At 34.8% G+C, this 18,737-nt stretch overlaps 1 long non-coding RNA gene across 1 annotated transcript; it reads right to left on the bottom strand.

The window, feature by feature from the left end:
• Positions 1 to 1,200: 1,200 nt before the first annotated feature.
• Positions 1,201 to 3,456, bottom strand: LOC124888065. Its single transcript, XR_007045993.1, has 2 exons — positions 2,963 to 3,456; positions 1,201 to 1,506 (listed from the first exon to the last, which is right to left on the bottom strand). It is a non-coding gene; the product is annotated as an uncharacterized LOC124888065 (long non-coding RNA).
• Positions 3,457 to 18,737: the final 15,281 nt, after the last annotated feature.

Here is an 18,737-nt window from a genome sequence, read left to right as displayed (position 1 = left end):
TAAGGGAATAATAGACCAGGTCTTATTGGCCTCAAGAGCTAAAATTTTAGCCTTCATAGCCTCAACCCAAAGAGGATCCTTACATGCTTTCTTATAGGAATGTGGTTCAATAGTGGCAGAAAAAGAACAAGTGAAGCATGATAAGAAGACAAAAGATGATCATAAGAAACATAGTTTCTAAGAGGATAGACACAATCAGAGGATTTAGAGGTAACAACATAATCAAACATCCAAGCTGGTGGTTTAGAAATTCTAGATGACTTTCTAGTTGTAGTAATAAGAGCAGAAGCAGTTGGAACCTTTGTAGAATCGGGTATGTGATCAGATGAGGTAGGACCTGGAAGGATAGAAGTAGATGTAGGTAGAGAAGAAGTAATATGATCATCAGTACACAAGTGCAAAATAGGAAAAAAAGGTGAAGAAATTAAGGATAATTGTTTAAAAGGAAAAATATTTTCCTGAAAGATAGTATCTCTGCTAACAAAGAACAACTTAGAGCATATGTCATAAAGAATACATCCCTTTTGAATAGAAGAATACCCAAGATGTACTGCAGGGATGGCTATAGGACTAAATTTATTAGACTTAATAGGGACTGTGGCATAACATAGACTACCAAACACTCTGAGATGGTGCAAAGAAGGTTCTCTGGAATGTAATTTTTCAAAGTGAGATAGACTATGTAATAAGGGTGTGGGTTGTCTATTAAGAAGGTACACAGCTGTGGACACATATTCACCCCAAAACTGTAAGGTATACCAGCCTGAAATCTAAATGCTCTAGCCATATCTAAGATGGACCTATACCTTCTTTCAACTACCCCATTCTGCTGGGGTTATAAGTACATGAACTTTGATACTCAAATCCTCTAAATCTAAATAGATCCCTGATTTGAATATTGTGAAACTCAGTTCCATTATCTGATCTGACACACTTAATATTAGCATAGAATTGAGTTGTCACAGTCTACAAAAAATCTTTCAACACTACCACAATATCTGATTTATTTATAAGTAAGAACAACCAAATGAATTTAGAAAAATCATCCACCAATGTTAGGAAATATCTTTTACCATTATGAGTAGGCACTCTATATGGACTCCATACATTAACATGAATTAGATTAAATGCACAAGAAGAGACAATTTTGCTAATAGGGAATGCGAGTCTAGTTTGTTTAGTAATAGGACACACAGTGCATACATGATCAGTTAAATGCATATCCTATAAGCCTGCAATATTCTTCAGAACTTTTAAGAAGGCATGGCCTAAACTTCTATGCCACAAGGAGCCATTACTATATTCAGTGTTCTTGCTCATATTATGACTGGTATGAACATTGTTGGACTTGAAAATTTATTAGGAAAGCTTTAGCTTCTTGATCAATGCACATTCACTTTGGGATAGAGTTAAGATGATTTCTTCATTATGTGCATAGTCAGGCTTTAAGATGTAGAGCCCTTACTCTTTTTTACCAATCCCTATCACCTTCCCACTTGATATTTCCTGAAACACACAAAAATTAGGAAAGAAACCAACCATGCAACCTAGTTCCTTAGTGATTTTGTATACAGAAAATAGATTATACTTGAACCCAGGAATATAGATAACATTTTGCACTTTTCTTCCCTGTAAATTTAAAGCCTTTCCTTTATGACTAATAGCTATTTGATCTCCTGTAGATAATTAGATAGTGTTTGTCTTCAAGCTTGTTAATTCTTCCAATTTGTCAAGAAGATTCAAATTATGTACCTTGTGATTTGATGCACCAATGTCAATTATCCAGTTACTTGCAGCTATATAAGACATAAGAGCATAAATAGTATCTATAGTACTTGTTATACTTAAAGAATTACTCTTAGCCACATTAGCTACTACATCAGATTCTTTTCACTTCCTCTTCTCTAGCAGTTGAATTAACTGAGCATGTTGTTCATGAGTGAAAGTTGGAGCACCCTCAGAAGCACTGAAGCTATGTTGAGAGGATAACTGGTGAGTAGGATATGCCAAGTGTCCTGCATCATCGAAAAGGACCCTCTTGAAGTGGTGACATTGTTGCTGTAACCAGTAAAATTGCCTCTTATCTTTCTAGACTTATAATCTGTGGGATATCCATGGAGTTTATAGCATGAATCTTTGGTATGGACTTTGAACTTACATTACTCACAAACCAGACCAATTTTACCATAGTTACTTTTTGGTCGAAAAACACCATTTTGAGGGGAGCTATTATTTTGATTACTGAAGCTTCCTGCATTTGAACCACTACTGTAACTCAAGTTGAACGAGTTACTATTGTTCTCATGAGTATAAGAACTTTTATTCATAATAGCAGTTGAGTCATTGCACTCTCCAAACATCACATTTTTTCTTTGGCTTTCAATATTAATAATCATAGCATAAGCCTGGTTAACACTTGGTAGAGGTACCATCATTAGAATATGACTTCGAGCATTATCGAAGGACTCATTTAAACCCACAAAAAATTGCCACAATCTATTTAGTTTGAAATGTTCACTATACTGCTTGGATTCAGGGCAGGTACATGAAGGTGATGGAATTAGAGCACCAAGTTCATCCCACAACTCTCTTAGTTTGGAAAAATAGACAGACACAGAAGAAAAACCCTATGTTAGAGTAGCTATTTCCTTGTGCAAATAAAATGCCCTAGATGCATTCACCTTATCAAACCTTTCTCTGAGATCCTCCCACACACTATGAACATTCGTTCAGTAGATAACAATGCTTACCAAATTCTTCGACACTGTGTTCATAATCTAAGCTAAAATGATAGAATTACATCTATCCCACAATTCATGCAAAGTAGAGTCAAAGTGTTCCTTACGACTCGTTGCTAACACAAATCCTTGTTCGTTCTTTCCAAGTAGAACTATTTTCAGTGATTTACTCCACAGTGAATAATTCTCAGATCCTTGAAGTTGAACAAAGATGAGGATCAAACCTTGAGTATCTGAGGGATGAATATAGAGAGAATGATTGTGATGAATTTCTGAGCTCGACTGCGAATTCTGAGTTTGAGATTGACCGATGGCTCCAATGGTGGAATCGTTGTTGTGATCCATTCCTTCACACACATTGATTCAATTCAGCTAAAAGTGATGTTAATGTATAGAGAAACAATTGATTTCTCCTCAACAATGTAGAATTTTACTCAATTTTGGAGATTTGTTCAATTTCAGGACTCGCTGGGCCCAAAAATGCTTCAATCGTACCAGTTTTTTTCTTCTTCGAAGAACAGTTTGATTTCATAAGCTAGGTGAATTGAGACCTAAACCCGCTGTCTTTGATACCATGTTGAAGAACTCAGTTATGGAATCACTAAGCAACTGAACTTCAGTAAAATGAATGAAGGAGAAAAACAGAAAATATTATTCTCATTGAGAAGCTTAGCTGAACAACTCAGCTTACTCTATAAGCTACAAGATCTATTTATAGACCCACTAACTGTCTAACTAACTACTAATCTAATTAGCTAATTAGTTGCAACTAACTACTCATAGCTCACTAATTACACCAGGTTACATAAATTATATTTATACCTCATTTTGCCTCACATGTTTCTACAATATCAAATAGATCTTGATAGATATTATCTATATACTTGATAGACATTCACTATAATGTAAATACATTTATAACAGTTTTAAAATATTTGGTACTTTTTTCTTTCGAAACCTAATGACTAATTTTTGAAATTATATTGAATTTGATTGAGTCAATGTTAAAAAATCAAAATTTTAAATATTTAAAACTTATGCAAAAAATAATACTATGCGCTACTATTTGGGGAAAGGACAAAAATGACACTTCAAATTTAAACTATTTCCTTGAAAATGACTATGAAATTTAAGTTACACTTTCTAGCCATTTCAATTTACTGGCTTGTTTTATACCGTTTCTACACACCTTCTATACAGTTTTTATACTTATCGTATACATATAAATATTTTATACGAAAATTATATAGTTTTGATACATAATTTATACGATAACTGTACATTTTTTTTACACGTTTTATACAATAATTATATAATTTTCATACACTTTCTACATATTTTTTTATATATATATTTTATACATATGCATATTTAATAGAACTATACAATTTCTATACATATATCTTATATAAATATATATTCTATTTAACAATTATATCAGTTTTATATAATTTAATTATTATTTCTAAACAATAAAAAAATAGAATATTTGATCAATTAAAAAATTTATAACAAAAAAATTAAAATATTTTTAAAAGGGCCGAATTACCCAAGTTGAATACTTTATCAGTATTGTATATAGGCTGTATCAGTATTGTATATGGACTGTATATGGACTACTAGGCCAAAATGACCCATATTAGGAAATGACTATAAAACAGAAATAGTATGTCCGACTGATCACTTTTTATAAAGTTTTTAAATTTAGACTATTTATTTTAAAAAATAAGATAGAGTATCCTTTTTCCATTACTATTTTCTCATATCAATACAATGTAATTTGGTCTAAAAAAAAAGAAAAAGTGGATTAAGTACTGTGAATAGGGGAAGACCCCTCGTAGACGTTACAAAAATATTCCACAAACGAGAAGACAGTTCCAATGATTTCTTAGCCACTAATTAAATACTTATCAGGAAAGATAGAAAAAGAAAAGTCATGGAATTGTGGTCCTATATAATACTCACTTTTCAAAATACTTTTTTTTTTTTTTTTGAGAAAACTTTTCAAAATAGTTGCCCTAGCTTGACATTATCCTTAATAAAATTAGTATACGTATTTGTACAATGCACGAATGATATTGAAATAATATTTAAATTATTTTATATTGAAATATCTCATTCGAACTTGTTAAATTATATTATCTTAAAATAATTATTTATCATCTTATATTTTAATGAAATGAGAAAGTAAAATAAATTTTTTTTCTATCCAACTCTCCCCACCCCCAATCATTTTCTTTAAATATAAATATTTTTCTACCCTTTTTCCCTCACACGCCTCCACCCTCACCCACTCCACACTTAATTTTCCCACCGCGAATTAAATTTATAGGAAAAAACAATCATTCAACTGTAAACAAAAATTATTTTTCATTTTTTTATAATATTATTCACAATTTAAAAATGATGGATCGTTATAAGCCTCTACCCCTCCTACCTCAATCCCCCCCCCCTCCCCAAAAAAAAAAATCAAGTATATATGAGTAAAAATAATCATGTAATTGCAAAAAAGTTTTTATGTTTCATATTTTCTTAATTATATTTTTACAATTTAAAGATTTCAGATTGTTAAAAACAATTTGAATTTTATTCTGTTGTCTCTCCATCTCTTCCATGCAAAATTTTATAAATAGTAGTAATACATATATTATGATTTCTTCATTATATTCTCAAAATTTTTAAATTTCCTCCCTCCCCGCCCCCCTCAAACCTTCGTGTACATTTTAAAATTATATTTTGTGTTACACATACAAGCAATTGAGTTTTCTTCTCTTATCTAGAAATATTAAAATTAGAATAGATAAATATTGTTATGCATAACAAAATATATGAAATATAGATTAGAAGAAATTTCAAAATAATCTAATCTGTTAGAAGTGATTATAATTTAAAATTTAAGTAAAATATTTTCACATCTATCAAAATATAAATTTATCTCATATATTTAATTTTAAAAATTTCTATTTTTTCAAATCAAATTCAAAAAAATTATTAGCATGTCCTTATAACTACAATGAATTTCATAATGCATGTAAAATTTTTAGAATATGAATTTTAAAGGAGAAAATAAAATCATGAGTTTTATTCTAAGAAAAAGAATTTTAATATATAATCTATGTACATTATGTTTAATTAAACTCTAAGTTACATCATTAAATGTGTTTTTTAGATTGTAATTTAACATTCAATGATTATGACTCACTCGCATTTACTAAAAAATATTTCATTTAGTCTTTTAATTTTTAATTTTATTTTTTATACTACACATAATCAGTTAAATAAATAAATAGAGATGTAAATTTTTAAGTAAAATCAAGAAAAGAATAAAACCAATTGAAATATCTAAATACCTGCAAATTTTATTTTATAATCTTCCCAAAAGTTTTATTTCATTTTATGATAATAATGCTCCATAAAGTTTTCTTTCTATTTAAGATTGCATTTTTGAAGTAAGTATCTAAATAACTGATTTTACAAAATTTATATAAATTTTTTAAAAAAGAGAGAATTTTAAGCATCAATTCGAACTAAAATTAATACAATAATTACTTTTATTATCAAACTACCATGAAAATTATGATTTGAAATTTAATAAATCATTCATTCTCTTGGAATAAGAAAAACATGAAAAATAAGATGAAAAAAAAGTTATATATGCCATTAAATTTTAAGATAGTAAATTATTTAAATATTTTAAAACTGAAAATTCAAACTATTATTTTTTATCTTCAAATTTTAATAAACTAATATAGATATACTATCTTTTTCTCTTTTTCTAATAACAAAATTAAAAAAAAAAAGAATGAACAAAATTTGGTTTTTAAAAATAGTTTATATGCACGTGTAAATAACAATCATAGAAAATTCTTTTGAGATAAATAAAATCCAAATTTGAAAATAATTGTTGAATAAAAAAAAGAAGAAGAAAGTTGACACTGGTATACCTGTTACTAAAGGGTTTATATATAAATTTAAATATTATGAGTTTATGATTATGTTTTTGGTTTTGCTTAGTGCCCCGCAACAAATATGGATTTGTTGAACCATGGTGTTAGGCCATCCCTGGACTCATTTTTATGATTACTAGTTTAGGTGTACGCGCCTCGCACGTGTACTTCACTTTATTGACTTCAAACGTTAAAATATTTGTTTAAATAATAAAGATGAATATAATAATTAAATTCAACATCTTTTGAGGAATTTATTTAATTAAAACTTACTTTTACCAAAAAAAATTCTCAAAGCCGATGGACATTCATTTACCACCTGTAAACTGCAACAAAACAATACGATGATAGAGATATCAAAATAATATAATTAAATCTAACACAAAAATTTCCTCAAAGTCGTCCGACACTCATCTACCATCTGTAAACTATAATAAAATAATACGACAATAGAGATATCAAATAATACAACTAAATTTTACCTTTACACCAAGAAATTCTCAAAACAGAGATATAAAAATAATACAATTAAACATAACCTTTACTTAAAAAATTCCTCAAAGCCAACCGACATTCATCTACCATCTGTAAATTTATCTATGGCCTATAAATTACAATAAAATAATACAATAGTAATCACAAAGCTTCAGTTTTGATGAAATAATTCTTGTATGGGGAAATTTTTTGACACTAAAGAATGACTTGAATGAAAATAAAGAAGATATATATATATACACACACACGTTAAATTCTATTATATTGACAAAAATAGTCTAGTAAAAAAAATTACAACAACTAATGCCTTGTTAAAATAGGTAAGGAAAATTAATTTACCTAAATTGAAGAATATTACATGAGTTTTATACCTAAACTAATTTTATTCCTAATAAATCCTACATTCAAAAGGACTCATAAATTAAATTATTTAACCTAATAAAATTAAATAATAATTTTAAAAAAACAGTGAAAAGATAATTTTGTTCTATTAAGGAGATTTTTGATGAAGAGTAAAAAGTTCAAATCATTTTTCTAAGGGTTTTCACACATTTAATATATTATAGATTATAGATTATAGATTAGAGATTATATATTATAGATATAGATATAGATTATAGATATAGATATAGATTATAGATTATAGATATAATTTATAGATTAATGAAATGGCCTTGTGTTTAGCTTCGATTTTTAATATCGTAATTAAAAAAAATATTAATATGGTAGCCGTCTTTATTATTATTCCATATATTATTTATTAATATTAAAATAATATGAGTTCCAACTAAACTAAACTTTACTTATAGGAATTTTAGTTTTTTTTCTTTTCTTTTCTAGACACTAAAGTTCCGTTTTTAATTTGGTTCAATTTTCTATTAAACTTTACTAATTTGAATTTTAGCTTTCGTTTTCCTTTTTAATTTTGGACGTTAAAGTTGGGTTTTAAATTTGGTTCTATTTTGTCTTCTTTCTTTTTTTATTTCAATTCAAGTAATGAAATAGAAAGACCTATTTTAGGAATATTTTTCTATCCTATTTTAGGAAAATATTAATTAATTCTTCTTCCATATATTTTAGGAGTCTAGTTAATATAATAAAAATAATTAATAATAAATTAAAAAAACAGTGAAATGACAATTTTGTCTAAAGAAGAGTCTTTTAATGAAGGACAAAAAGTTCAAATCACTTTTCTAAGGGCCTTCACACTTTTAATATATTATAGATATAGATATAGATTATAGATGTTTTTGGTTTTGCTAGTGCTCCGCAACAAGTATATATATATATATTGGATTAAAGATTGCTTCTCTAACTTTTCTTGAAAAATGGATAGTATTTTTAGAAACTATAAAAATTTTGTATTAGTTTACGTAGATGAGATTTTAGTTTTTAGTAATAATATGAGAGAATATTTAGGACATTTACAAAAAGTTTTTAAATTATTTGTAGATAATGGAATAATAATAAGTAGAAAGAAAATGAAATTATGTAAAAATAGTATTAATTTCATAGTAGTAGTTATTGGAGATGGTAGAATAAGATTACAACCACACATAGCTAGATATAATATAATAGATAGGTATATAGACAGATAATAATAACAATACCAATGAAATAGACAAGTAGATATAATATAATAGATAGGTAATATAGACAGATAATAATAACAATATAGTAATAATAGAGAATATAATAAACAGATAATAGATAATAACAATAATAATTGATAGGATGGATAGATAGATATATTAATAATATATAAACAAAGCTAATAATAAATAGTAACTAGTATTTATATATATAAGCAATATATATATGTTAATAAGTATAAGCATATATATATATATATATGTTAGTAAGTGTATATATAAGCAGTAAATATATGTATATATATTATACTATATATGTAACACCCTGCATTTCGGGTCAGAACGAAAATCGTCATTTCTATGCGTAGATGATTCAAAAGCCATAAATTCTATTCAAATTTTTCATGTTAATCAATTATGTAGTGTGGAAAATTGAATGAGCTTTCCGTTGATATAAGATTCGCCCAAATCCGATACCCGGGAAAGATGTTGTGGCTAATTTAAGTCCTAGTCGTAAAACACCGTTATTTTGGTGCTTGGCGCATTGCGGAGGTGGTCTATTTAACAATTGTCAAATTCCAGTAGCCTAGCGCAACTATGATGCGTCGCGTTGAAGTTTCAGGTCCCAACCAATGGGACAATGCAATGGCTCTGCATCGCGGTGACCCCAAGAATCCCATTCGTCAATTTTCAGTAAGCCACCGCGATAGCGGAACGTCGCGGTGACCCATAAAATCGGGCTCCTAGTTATGTTTTTATTCCGTCTCATTAAGGATATATTGGGTAATTTTCACCCCCCTTGTCAGCTTAAACACAAGATTTTTCTCCCAAGTGACCTCATTATTCATATTTTCTTCAAAAATTCACAAGAATACTCTCTAGGGTTTCAAACTAAAAATCCAAATAACTCAAGATTCAACCGTGGATTTTCGAAACTGATTTAAGATTTGGAATCCTCAAACCGTAGGCTTCAAGAATCATCCATCAAATTTCTAAATTGAAGTATGTGAGGTTTATCCTAAAACTACATGGGCTTATTGAAAACACCCAATTATGATTTAAAAATCATCAAGCATGAATTTGTTAAAGGGGTTTTGAGATCCATGATTTTATTATGCCTTATGCATGTTTAACGATATTATTGTTTTGGCCTTTAGGCCTTATCCCTTTAAATTAATTTACATATATAAGTATATGTATGAAACTTGAAATTGAAGATTTGTTTGAGAGCACAAATAATGAAAAATTCCTCTCTTATTATAACCTTATGTTTATGATCTTATGGTGATTGATTGAAATGCATGATTTATGACTTGAAAATAGTTTACTCAAATACTATAGTATTTTGAGCACGATTTAGAGATTTAAGAGGGAGTTTCTTGACGAAAATATACAACAACAACAACAACAACAAACCCAGTGTATTCCCACTTAGTGGGGTCTGGGGGGGGGGGGGGTAAGATGTACGCAGTCCATACCCCTACCTCTGATGAAGTAGAAAGGCTGTTTCCGAAAGACCCCCGGCTCAAGGCACAAGGTATCACACAAACACATAGTAAAGCACAGAAGCAGATGACATAACATAAATACGGCACCCATAAGGAATATAAAACAGAGGAAAGCAGAGGAAAGCACACAGATTCGTAATAAGCATGGAACACTGAATACGGAATCATAACGGGAATAAAAAATAAAAAATAAAAAAAACCCCCACCAAGTAATTCCCTACACTAGCGACCCAATCTGGCCCTACTCTTCTGCCGTAATTCGCGTCTTCCAGACCTTCCTATCTAGGGTCATGTCCTCGGTGAGCTGTAACTGTTCCATGTCCCGCCTAATCACCTCACCCCAGTACTTCTTCGGCCTACCCCTACCCCGCCTAAAACCATCCAACGCTAGCCTCTCACACCTACGGACCGGGGCATCCATGCCCCTCCTCTTCACGTGTCCGAACCATCTCAATCGTGCTTCCCGCATCTTACACTCCACTGAAGTCACACCAACCTTCTCCCGGATAGTCTCATTCCGAACTCTATCCCCTCGAGTCAGTCCACACATCCAGCGCAACATCCGCATTTCTGCCACCTTCATTTTTTGGATGTGGGAGTTCTTAACTGGCCAACACTCCGCTCCATACAGCAAGGCCGGACGGACTACCACCCTATAGAATTTGCCTTTAAGCTTGGGCGGCACCTTCTTATCACACAGCACCCCCAACGCGAGTTTCCACTTCATCCATCCCGCCCCAATACGGTGCGAGACATCCTCGTCAATCTCACCGTTACTCTGGATCACGGACCCGAGATACTTGAACTTACCCCTCTTACATACCTCCTGTGCTTCCAGCTTCACTACTACCTCGTTCTTCCGCCTCACGTCATTAAACTTACATTCCACATACTCTGTCTTGCTTCTGCTCACCCTGAACCCTTTAGACTCAAGAGTTTGCCTCCACATCTCTAATTTGTCATTTACACCCCCTCGAGTCTCATCTATCAGAACTACATTGTCTGCAAAGAGCATACACCACGGCACCTCCCCTTGAATACGCCGCGTCAACACATCCATTACTAACGCAAACAAAAAGGGACTAAGAGTAGATCCCTGATGCAATCCTGTCCGGACAGTGAAATGCTCTGAGTCTCCTCCCGCCGTCCTCACCTGGGTTTTCGCTCCCTCATACATATCCTTAATTACTCTGATATATGCCTGCGGTACTCCCCTCACCTCCAAGCATCTCCAAAGCACCTCCCTGGGGACTTTGTCGTAAGCCTTTTCCAGGTCGATAAACACCATGTGCAGATCCTTCTTCCTTTCCCTATACTGCTCCGCCAACCTCCGTACCAGGTGGATTGCCTCCGTCGTCGAGCGGCCGGGCATAAATCCGAACTAGTTTTCCGAGATAGACACTATCCGTCTCAGCCTCACCTCGACCACTCTCTCCCAGATCTTCATAGAGTGACTCAATAACTTAATCCCCCTATAGTTATTACAACTCTGAATGTCCCCCTTATTCTTATAGAGAGGGATCATGGTACTCCACCTCCACGCCTCGGGCATCTTTGCCGTCCTGAAAATTTCATTAAACAATCCAGTCAACCACCTTACACCAGCCTCTCCAACGAACTTCCAAAACTCCACCGGTATCTCATCCGGCCCCGTCGCCCTACCCCTACGCATCCTGCGGACTGCCTGTCTAACCTCTTTTACCTTAAAACGTCTACAATAGCTAAAATCCCGACACTCCTCTGAGTGCTCCAGTTCCCCTAACACAATAGCTCTGTCCCCCTCGTCATTCAAGAGCCTATGAAAGTACGACTGCCATCTCTTCTTTATGTGGCCGTCCTCCACCAACACTCTACCGTCCTCCCCCTTAATGCACCTCACCTGATCGAGGTCACGACCCTTCCTCTCCCTAGCCTTAGCGAGTCTAAACAACTTTTTCTCCCCTCCTTTCCCCTGTAACCCTGCATACAAGCTCTCAAAAGCGGCCGTCTTAGCTGCCGTGACCGCTGACTTCGCCTCCTTCCTCGCTAGCTTGTACTCTTTCCTGTTTACCCGCTTCTCTTCTTCGTCCTTACTTTCCACCAACTTAGCATACGCCTCTTTCTTGGTCTCCACTTTCTTCTCCACCTCTTCATTCCACCACCAATCCCCCCGATGGTGACCGGCCCGGCCCCTAGAAACACCCAACACCTCCCTTACATTCTCCCTGATGCACCTTGCCGCCCTGTCCCACATACTATCCACGTCCCCCCTACACTCCCACACCCCCTTGCCCGCCAACCTCTCCCCTATCTCCCACGCATTCACTGGCGTCAAGCCGCCCCACTTAATTCTCGGTCTACACTCCTTACTCCTCCTCTTTCTATTCTTCTTTATACCCAAATCCATAATCAAAAGCCTATGTTGGGTCGAGAGATTCTCACTCGGGATGACTTTACAGTCCTTACACAACGCCCTATCCCCTTTCCTAAGCAACAAAAAGTCAATATGGGTCCTGGCTATCGCGCTCCGAAAAGTGATCAGGTGCTCGTCCTTCTTCGGGAAGCCCGAGTTCACCACCACCAGCCCAAAGGCCCTCGCAAACTCCAATAGGGTCGCCCCCTCTTCATTTCTCTCTCCAAAACCAAAACCACCATGCACATCCCCAAAGCCTCCCGGTAGCGCCCCGATGTGCCCGTTGAAATCCCCTGCTACAACAATCTTCTCCGAACTGGGCACGCCTCTCACCACCTCCTCCAAAGCCTCCCAGAACCGCATCTTCTCCTCCCCCTCCGCTCCCACTTGCGGCGCATAAGCACTACACACGTTCAGGGTAAACCCCCGAATGACCAACTTAATAGTCATCAACCTATCGTTGATCCTCTTCACCTCCACTACCTGACCTCTAAGCTCTTCATCTACTAAGATGCCAACTCCATTCCTACGCCTCTCGCTCCCAGAGTACCACAGCTTGTAACCATCCACATCCCTAGCCTTAGACCCTACCCACTTGGTCTCTTGGACACACGCAAGGTTGATCCTCCTCTTCCTAAGAATCTTCACAAACTCTACGGACTTACCCTGAAGGGTCCCTATATTCCAAGACCCAACCCTCAGCCTACCGTCGCTATCCACACGCCCCCCACTACCTTCCCCTCGGCCCAACCTTGGCCTCCCTCCCACTCCCGCCCTCTCCCCATCCCCCGCCCCCACCACGGCCCCACGCCCCAACCCCCTCGGACATGACCCTATCCACCCATTACCACCCACAGCCACAACTACCCGACAGTATAGGAAAATATAAAGATGAACCCGGTGACAGTATCAAAGCAGCAACAAGGAAATACAAAGCTCACACACATTCAAAGTAATATTCCCGAAATAAAACTAAGAAACGACCACAGCAACAGCAACAACAGACAGCAGACAAGGTACAGGGGCTACTACGAGCAAAATACTAAGGATGGAATATGAAATAATGAAATAAAATGCAATAAGGATGGAATATGAAATAATGAAATAAAATGCAATACGAAATAACGAAATAACAAAGGTTAGAAGTCACCGGATTTCGCTTGGAGCTGCGGCTGCTGGAGACGGCGTAGCGGTTGCAGACGGAGTTTCGGCCTGTTGGAGACCGAATTGGCGGCTGGAGACCGGGCGGCGGCAGGTTGAAGGCCGAGGTGGGGGGGGGGGACTGGTGTACCCGGGGGGGGGGGGGGGGGGATGAACCGGGGGGGGGGAGGGACCGACGGGGGGGTCGGGTCAGCGTCGGGGGACGGCGACCGGAGGTCGGGTCGGGTCAGCGCCGGAGGTCGGAGCCGGCGGTCGGGTCGGGTCGGCGCCGAAGGTCAGCGACGGTGCCAGGGACCGGGGGCCGGTGCGCTAGCGATGGAGAGAGGGTAGGGAGAGAGAGTTGCATACATGTGTTTACATGAGTTTTAGAGAAAGAGTTCTTTGCAATGATTTATTGATATGGTGGTCCCGAATTTATGTTTTGAAAACAGAGATAGGAATATGCTAAAAATCGCTTAAAGATGTGACTTGCAAGTCAATGGTATGACGATACCATATAAATGTATGCCATAACAGAGTTAGAGTTTTCATAGTATGTTTTCAGAGAATGCATGTCTTAAAGAGTTAAAAATGGGCATAAAGAGAGTTAGGTGGTTGCCTGAAGAGGGCTAGAGTTCAAGTAACTCTTAGCCTAAAACCGTGATTTACCAATTTGGATATATTATTTTTACGCTGGCGACGACCCTGTGGCGTAGCAGAGTCAGAGACTCTAACCCTTGCGGCATACTTGGGTTGGAGGCTTTTCCGTCGAGTCAATGACAGATTCCATATAGCCCGTAAAATTTCAGAGTTGTAGGGTATACCACCTAGCACAGAATTAAAACAAAGAGTGTCACAGAGTTCAGATGATTTTACAGAGTCTTTCGAAAATACCCATGAGATTTCTTACTAGATAATATGTTTATGAACTGTTTTAAATTGCTCTCATATATGTTGAATATAAATTATTATTTTGAATTTGTTCTGCACATCAGTACAATTGTATTGACCCCCTACCTCCCAGGTTCGAAGGCTCAGTCTAGGGGTCCAGCTAATCAGTAGAGTATCCAGAGAGAAGTGATCCGTGAAGTGGTGAGCCTTCTTTGTTCTAGTAGGCCTGTCATTTCAGATTATGTTATTCCTTTGTATTGGTCTACTGTGGGCCTTGTCCCAGCTTTTCAGATAGTTATCTTTAGATCATGTAGTAGAGATTTCGCAGACTGTTTCAGAAGTTGTTTAGTTGATTTCAGATTTCATTCCTTATGGTTAAACTGAATCCAGAGTATGACCATGTTTCTGTATTAGATTATAATTACGCATTTTATTTTATTATATGAATGTTGTGAATGATTGCCAGATCAGATAGAGTAGGACATCCGGGCCTTCATGGTTCGGGATGTCCGTCACGGACAGGCCGTAGTTCGGGTCGTGACAATATATGTATTAAATATTAGGTAATAATAACAATAAAGTAGATATATATATTATAACCTTATATATAGACAAACTTATACTACTACTAGTAATAATAATAGTAAGCAAGAATATATATTACTTATATATATATATATATATATATATATATATATATCCTTTAGTTTATGTATTATAATATATATCGTAGATTATATAGATATAATATATCATAGATTATATTGTTAGTGTAAAACTATACATAGATAAATATAGCAAGAAAATTATATATAACAAGTTATTAAAGCAGGTAAGTAATTTTAAGATATTAAAATAGAGTTATCGCGGTTGCGTTTTAATATAGTATAAAGTCCTACTCAGTACTCCGTCCTTCGTTGTCCTTAGTCCAGTGTAAGTGTCCAAGTCATAAAGATCCAAGTATATTTTCTCCCAAAATATTTTTTTTATACCCTGTTCATCTCTTTCTCTTCAGTTTTAGGTATTTTATCAATATCTTCTTTAATCACACCCCGGAAGAATAACAATAGTCCTTTTTTAATCTTCTTCAGACTTTTCAAGTCCCTAGGAATTTATAGATTAATCCATCATTATTGCTAAAATACTGAGAGAATAACCATATACTGAGGGTATTTTTATAAGTAATTTACAAATTTTACAAGATCAAAAAACTGACGGTAAACCGCCGATGATCCAGATCTTAATAATATTAAAATACATGTGAAAGAAAATATAAACTTTTTTTAATTCAAACATAACTTATAATCTTGGGAGAAAAATACAAAGATCTATGTAACTATTACTTACATGCTTTAAGGAAGAAGTGAGGTTTCCCTTTCGGGAGTCCCCTGAAAGTTGATAGTTACCGAAAATGAAGAAATAAGAAAATTTTTCACACTTTTCACACTCTCTCCTTTTTTTTTGAAAGTAACTTACAAACTTTAAAAACTAAGAAACTTAAAGAACCTAAGAAAACTAAAGAACTTTCTCACTCTTGATTTTTTCTTGCCTTTTTTTTTTCTCTTTGGTACATGTTTAAGTCTTCCATTAAGGGGGTATTTATAGGCATCCCTGGACTTCAAATCTTAACTTTTTTGTGAACTTCAAATTCTTTCTAAAGACTTTAGCAAGACTTTATCAACTTGGGTCAGCCCGGCGGCTAATGTCTTTCTTTAATTCTCCTTCGTCCATTTATTTATCTGATATTCCATACATTTGTTATTTTGTCTTTTGTAGATATCGTCATTTCTTATGTATCCAAATTATGTAAAGCTTCTGAATCAAACCCCATTCCTGAATCATCGTCTGGGTTTGGGTTTTGGGCAAATTGATCCATGGCTGAGTTGTATTCTAGTTCATACTCGTCACCATCTCCGTCTGATAATCCCAGTCTTGTTCCAGTTCTAGGTGATCTTGTTTCTTCTCTTGGAATTAAAAAAATTCTGGGTCTTTGCTCTGGTGGTTCTAGATTCATTGCTATCTCCTTAGGCAATTGTTCTGCTAACAACTTTTTTATTGAGTCTGCTACTATTTTTTCTATATTTATTTTTTTATTTTTCTTTTTTCTGAATGAAAAACCCTTCTTATTCTGAGAAGAACTTTCTTCATCTGGTGTCTGAATACCTGTGGTTTTAAAACTAGTTGGGAGTATTCTTCCTACACTTTTTGTCAAAAGTGTCAGCCATCAACAGATTTGATAAGTCTTTATCAGCTACCGTTTGAGCCGGACTAGCTGTATCATTACCCGATACAGTAGGTATTTTTGCATTCATTGGGGAATGCACACCCATTAATAGATTTGAGAAGTCTTTACCAACTACCGTTTGAGCTGGACTACCTGTATCATTACCCGATACAGTGGGTTTTTCCATTTTTGAAGAAGATGGAGAACTCTTTGGTTGGGTATCATAAATTGGCTGAGTCTATTGTGAAAGTTTAAAATAAAGGATTTTTATATGCTTTTGTAAAATACTTATATGTTCTAACATTTGTCCTTTTTCTTTTACAAGGTTTTCATTATCTTGTCTTAAAACTTAATTGGCTTGATTCAGTCTTTTAAAAGCTTCAGTCATAGAGGAACAATGATCACAAAATATAATTTTATCTATGTCTTTGTTAATATTATATTGAAGAATTTTTTGTGTTTCTAGTCTTAAGGCTAGGGTAATAAAATAATTTGGTCCTAAATTTCTCCGGACAAAGTCTAGAGTCTCTGATAGGTCATAAAAACCTTTAAAAAGAGGTATTTTATAATCTTTTATGGTGTCCATTACCTCTATCCAAGTCTGGAACACGCCTTTTTGCTGTCCTCTGATAACAACATAGAATTTAAACCAGTTAGTAGTATTTTTCTCAGTAAAATAATAACTTAATGTATTTAAAGCTAAAATAAATTAACTATTGTCTCTTCTATTATATGCTATCCATAAGTGAAAGAGAAGCAATATGCAGATCCTATTTTATTACATCTTAAGGAGAACGTTCAGAGTGGTGAGACCAAGGCATTTGAGCTTACGCGAGAAGGAGTACTTCAGTGCCAAAACCGATTGTGTGTGCCGGATGTAGACGGGCTAAGAAAGAAGATTATGACAGAGGCACATTATTCAAGGTATTCCATTCATCCAGGATTAAACAAAATGTATCAAGATTTGAAAGATATGTATTGGTGGAATGACATGAAGAAGAGCATTGCAGAATTTGTATCTGAATGTCCAAATTGTCAAAGAGTTAAAGTTGAGCACTAAATACCCAGAGGTTATATGCAATGCATTGATCTTCCAAGCTGGAAGTGGGACATGATCAACATAGATTTCATTATTGGTTTGCCTCATACATCTCGGAAGTTTGATTCTATATGGGTGATTGTTGATAGGCTTACCAAATCCACATATTTCCTACCAGTTAGGACCACTTACACAGTTGAAGAGTATGCAAAACTGTACATTAAAGAGATAGTCCAATTACATGGAGTGCCAATCTCTATTATATCAGATCGGGGAACCCAATTTACCACAAACTTTTGGAAGTATTTTAGAGGTGTTTGGGAACACATGTGAAGTTGAGTACAGCTTTTCACCCTCAAAAAGATGGACAAGCAGAACGTACCATCCAAATACTTGAAGATATGCTACGAGCTTGTGTAATATATTTTAAGGGCAACTGGGATGATCATTTACCTCTTATTGAGTTTGCCTACAATAATAGCTATCATTCAAGTATCAAAATGACACCATATGAAGATTTATATAGAAGGAAGTGTAGATCACCAATAGGATGGTTCGAAGTGGGTGAAACTCTTATTTTCGGACCTGATCTTGTTTATCAAGCCATAGAGAAGGTTAAAGTAATTTTGCAATGACTGAAAATAGCCCAAAGTCAATACAAGTCATATGCGGATAGTAGAAGGAGAGGGCCAGAGTTTTCTATAGGTGATTGGGTATTTTTGAAGGTATCACCAATGAAAGGGGTAATGATATTTGGAAAGAAAGGGAAGT

Source organism: Capsicum annuum, chromosome 10 (genome assembly GCF_002878395.1).
Source record: "Capsicum annuum cultivar UCD-10X-F1 chromosome 10, UCD10Xv1.1, whole genome shotgun sequence".
NCBI classification, from domain to species: Eukaryota; Viridiplantae; Streptophyta; class Magnoliopsida; order Solanales; family Solanaceae; genus Capsicum; species Capsicum annuum.
This window is presented reverse-complemented; position numbering and strand designations above follow the sequence as displayed.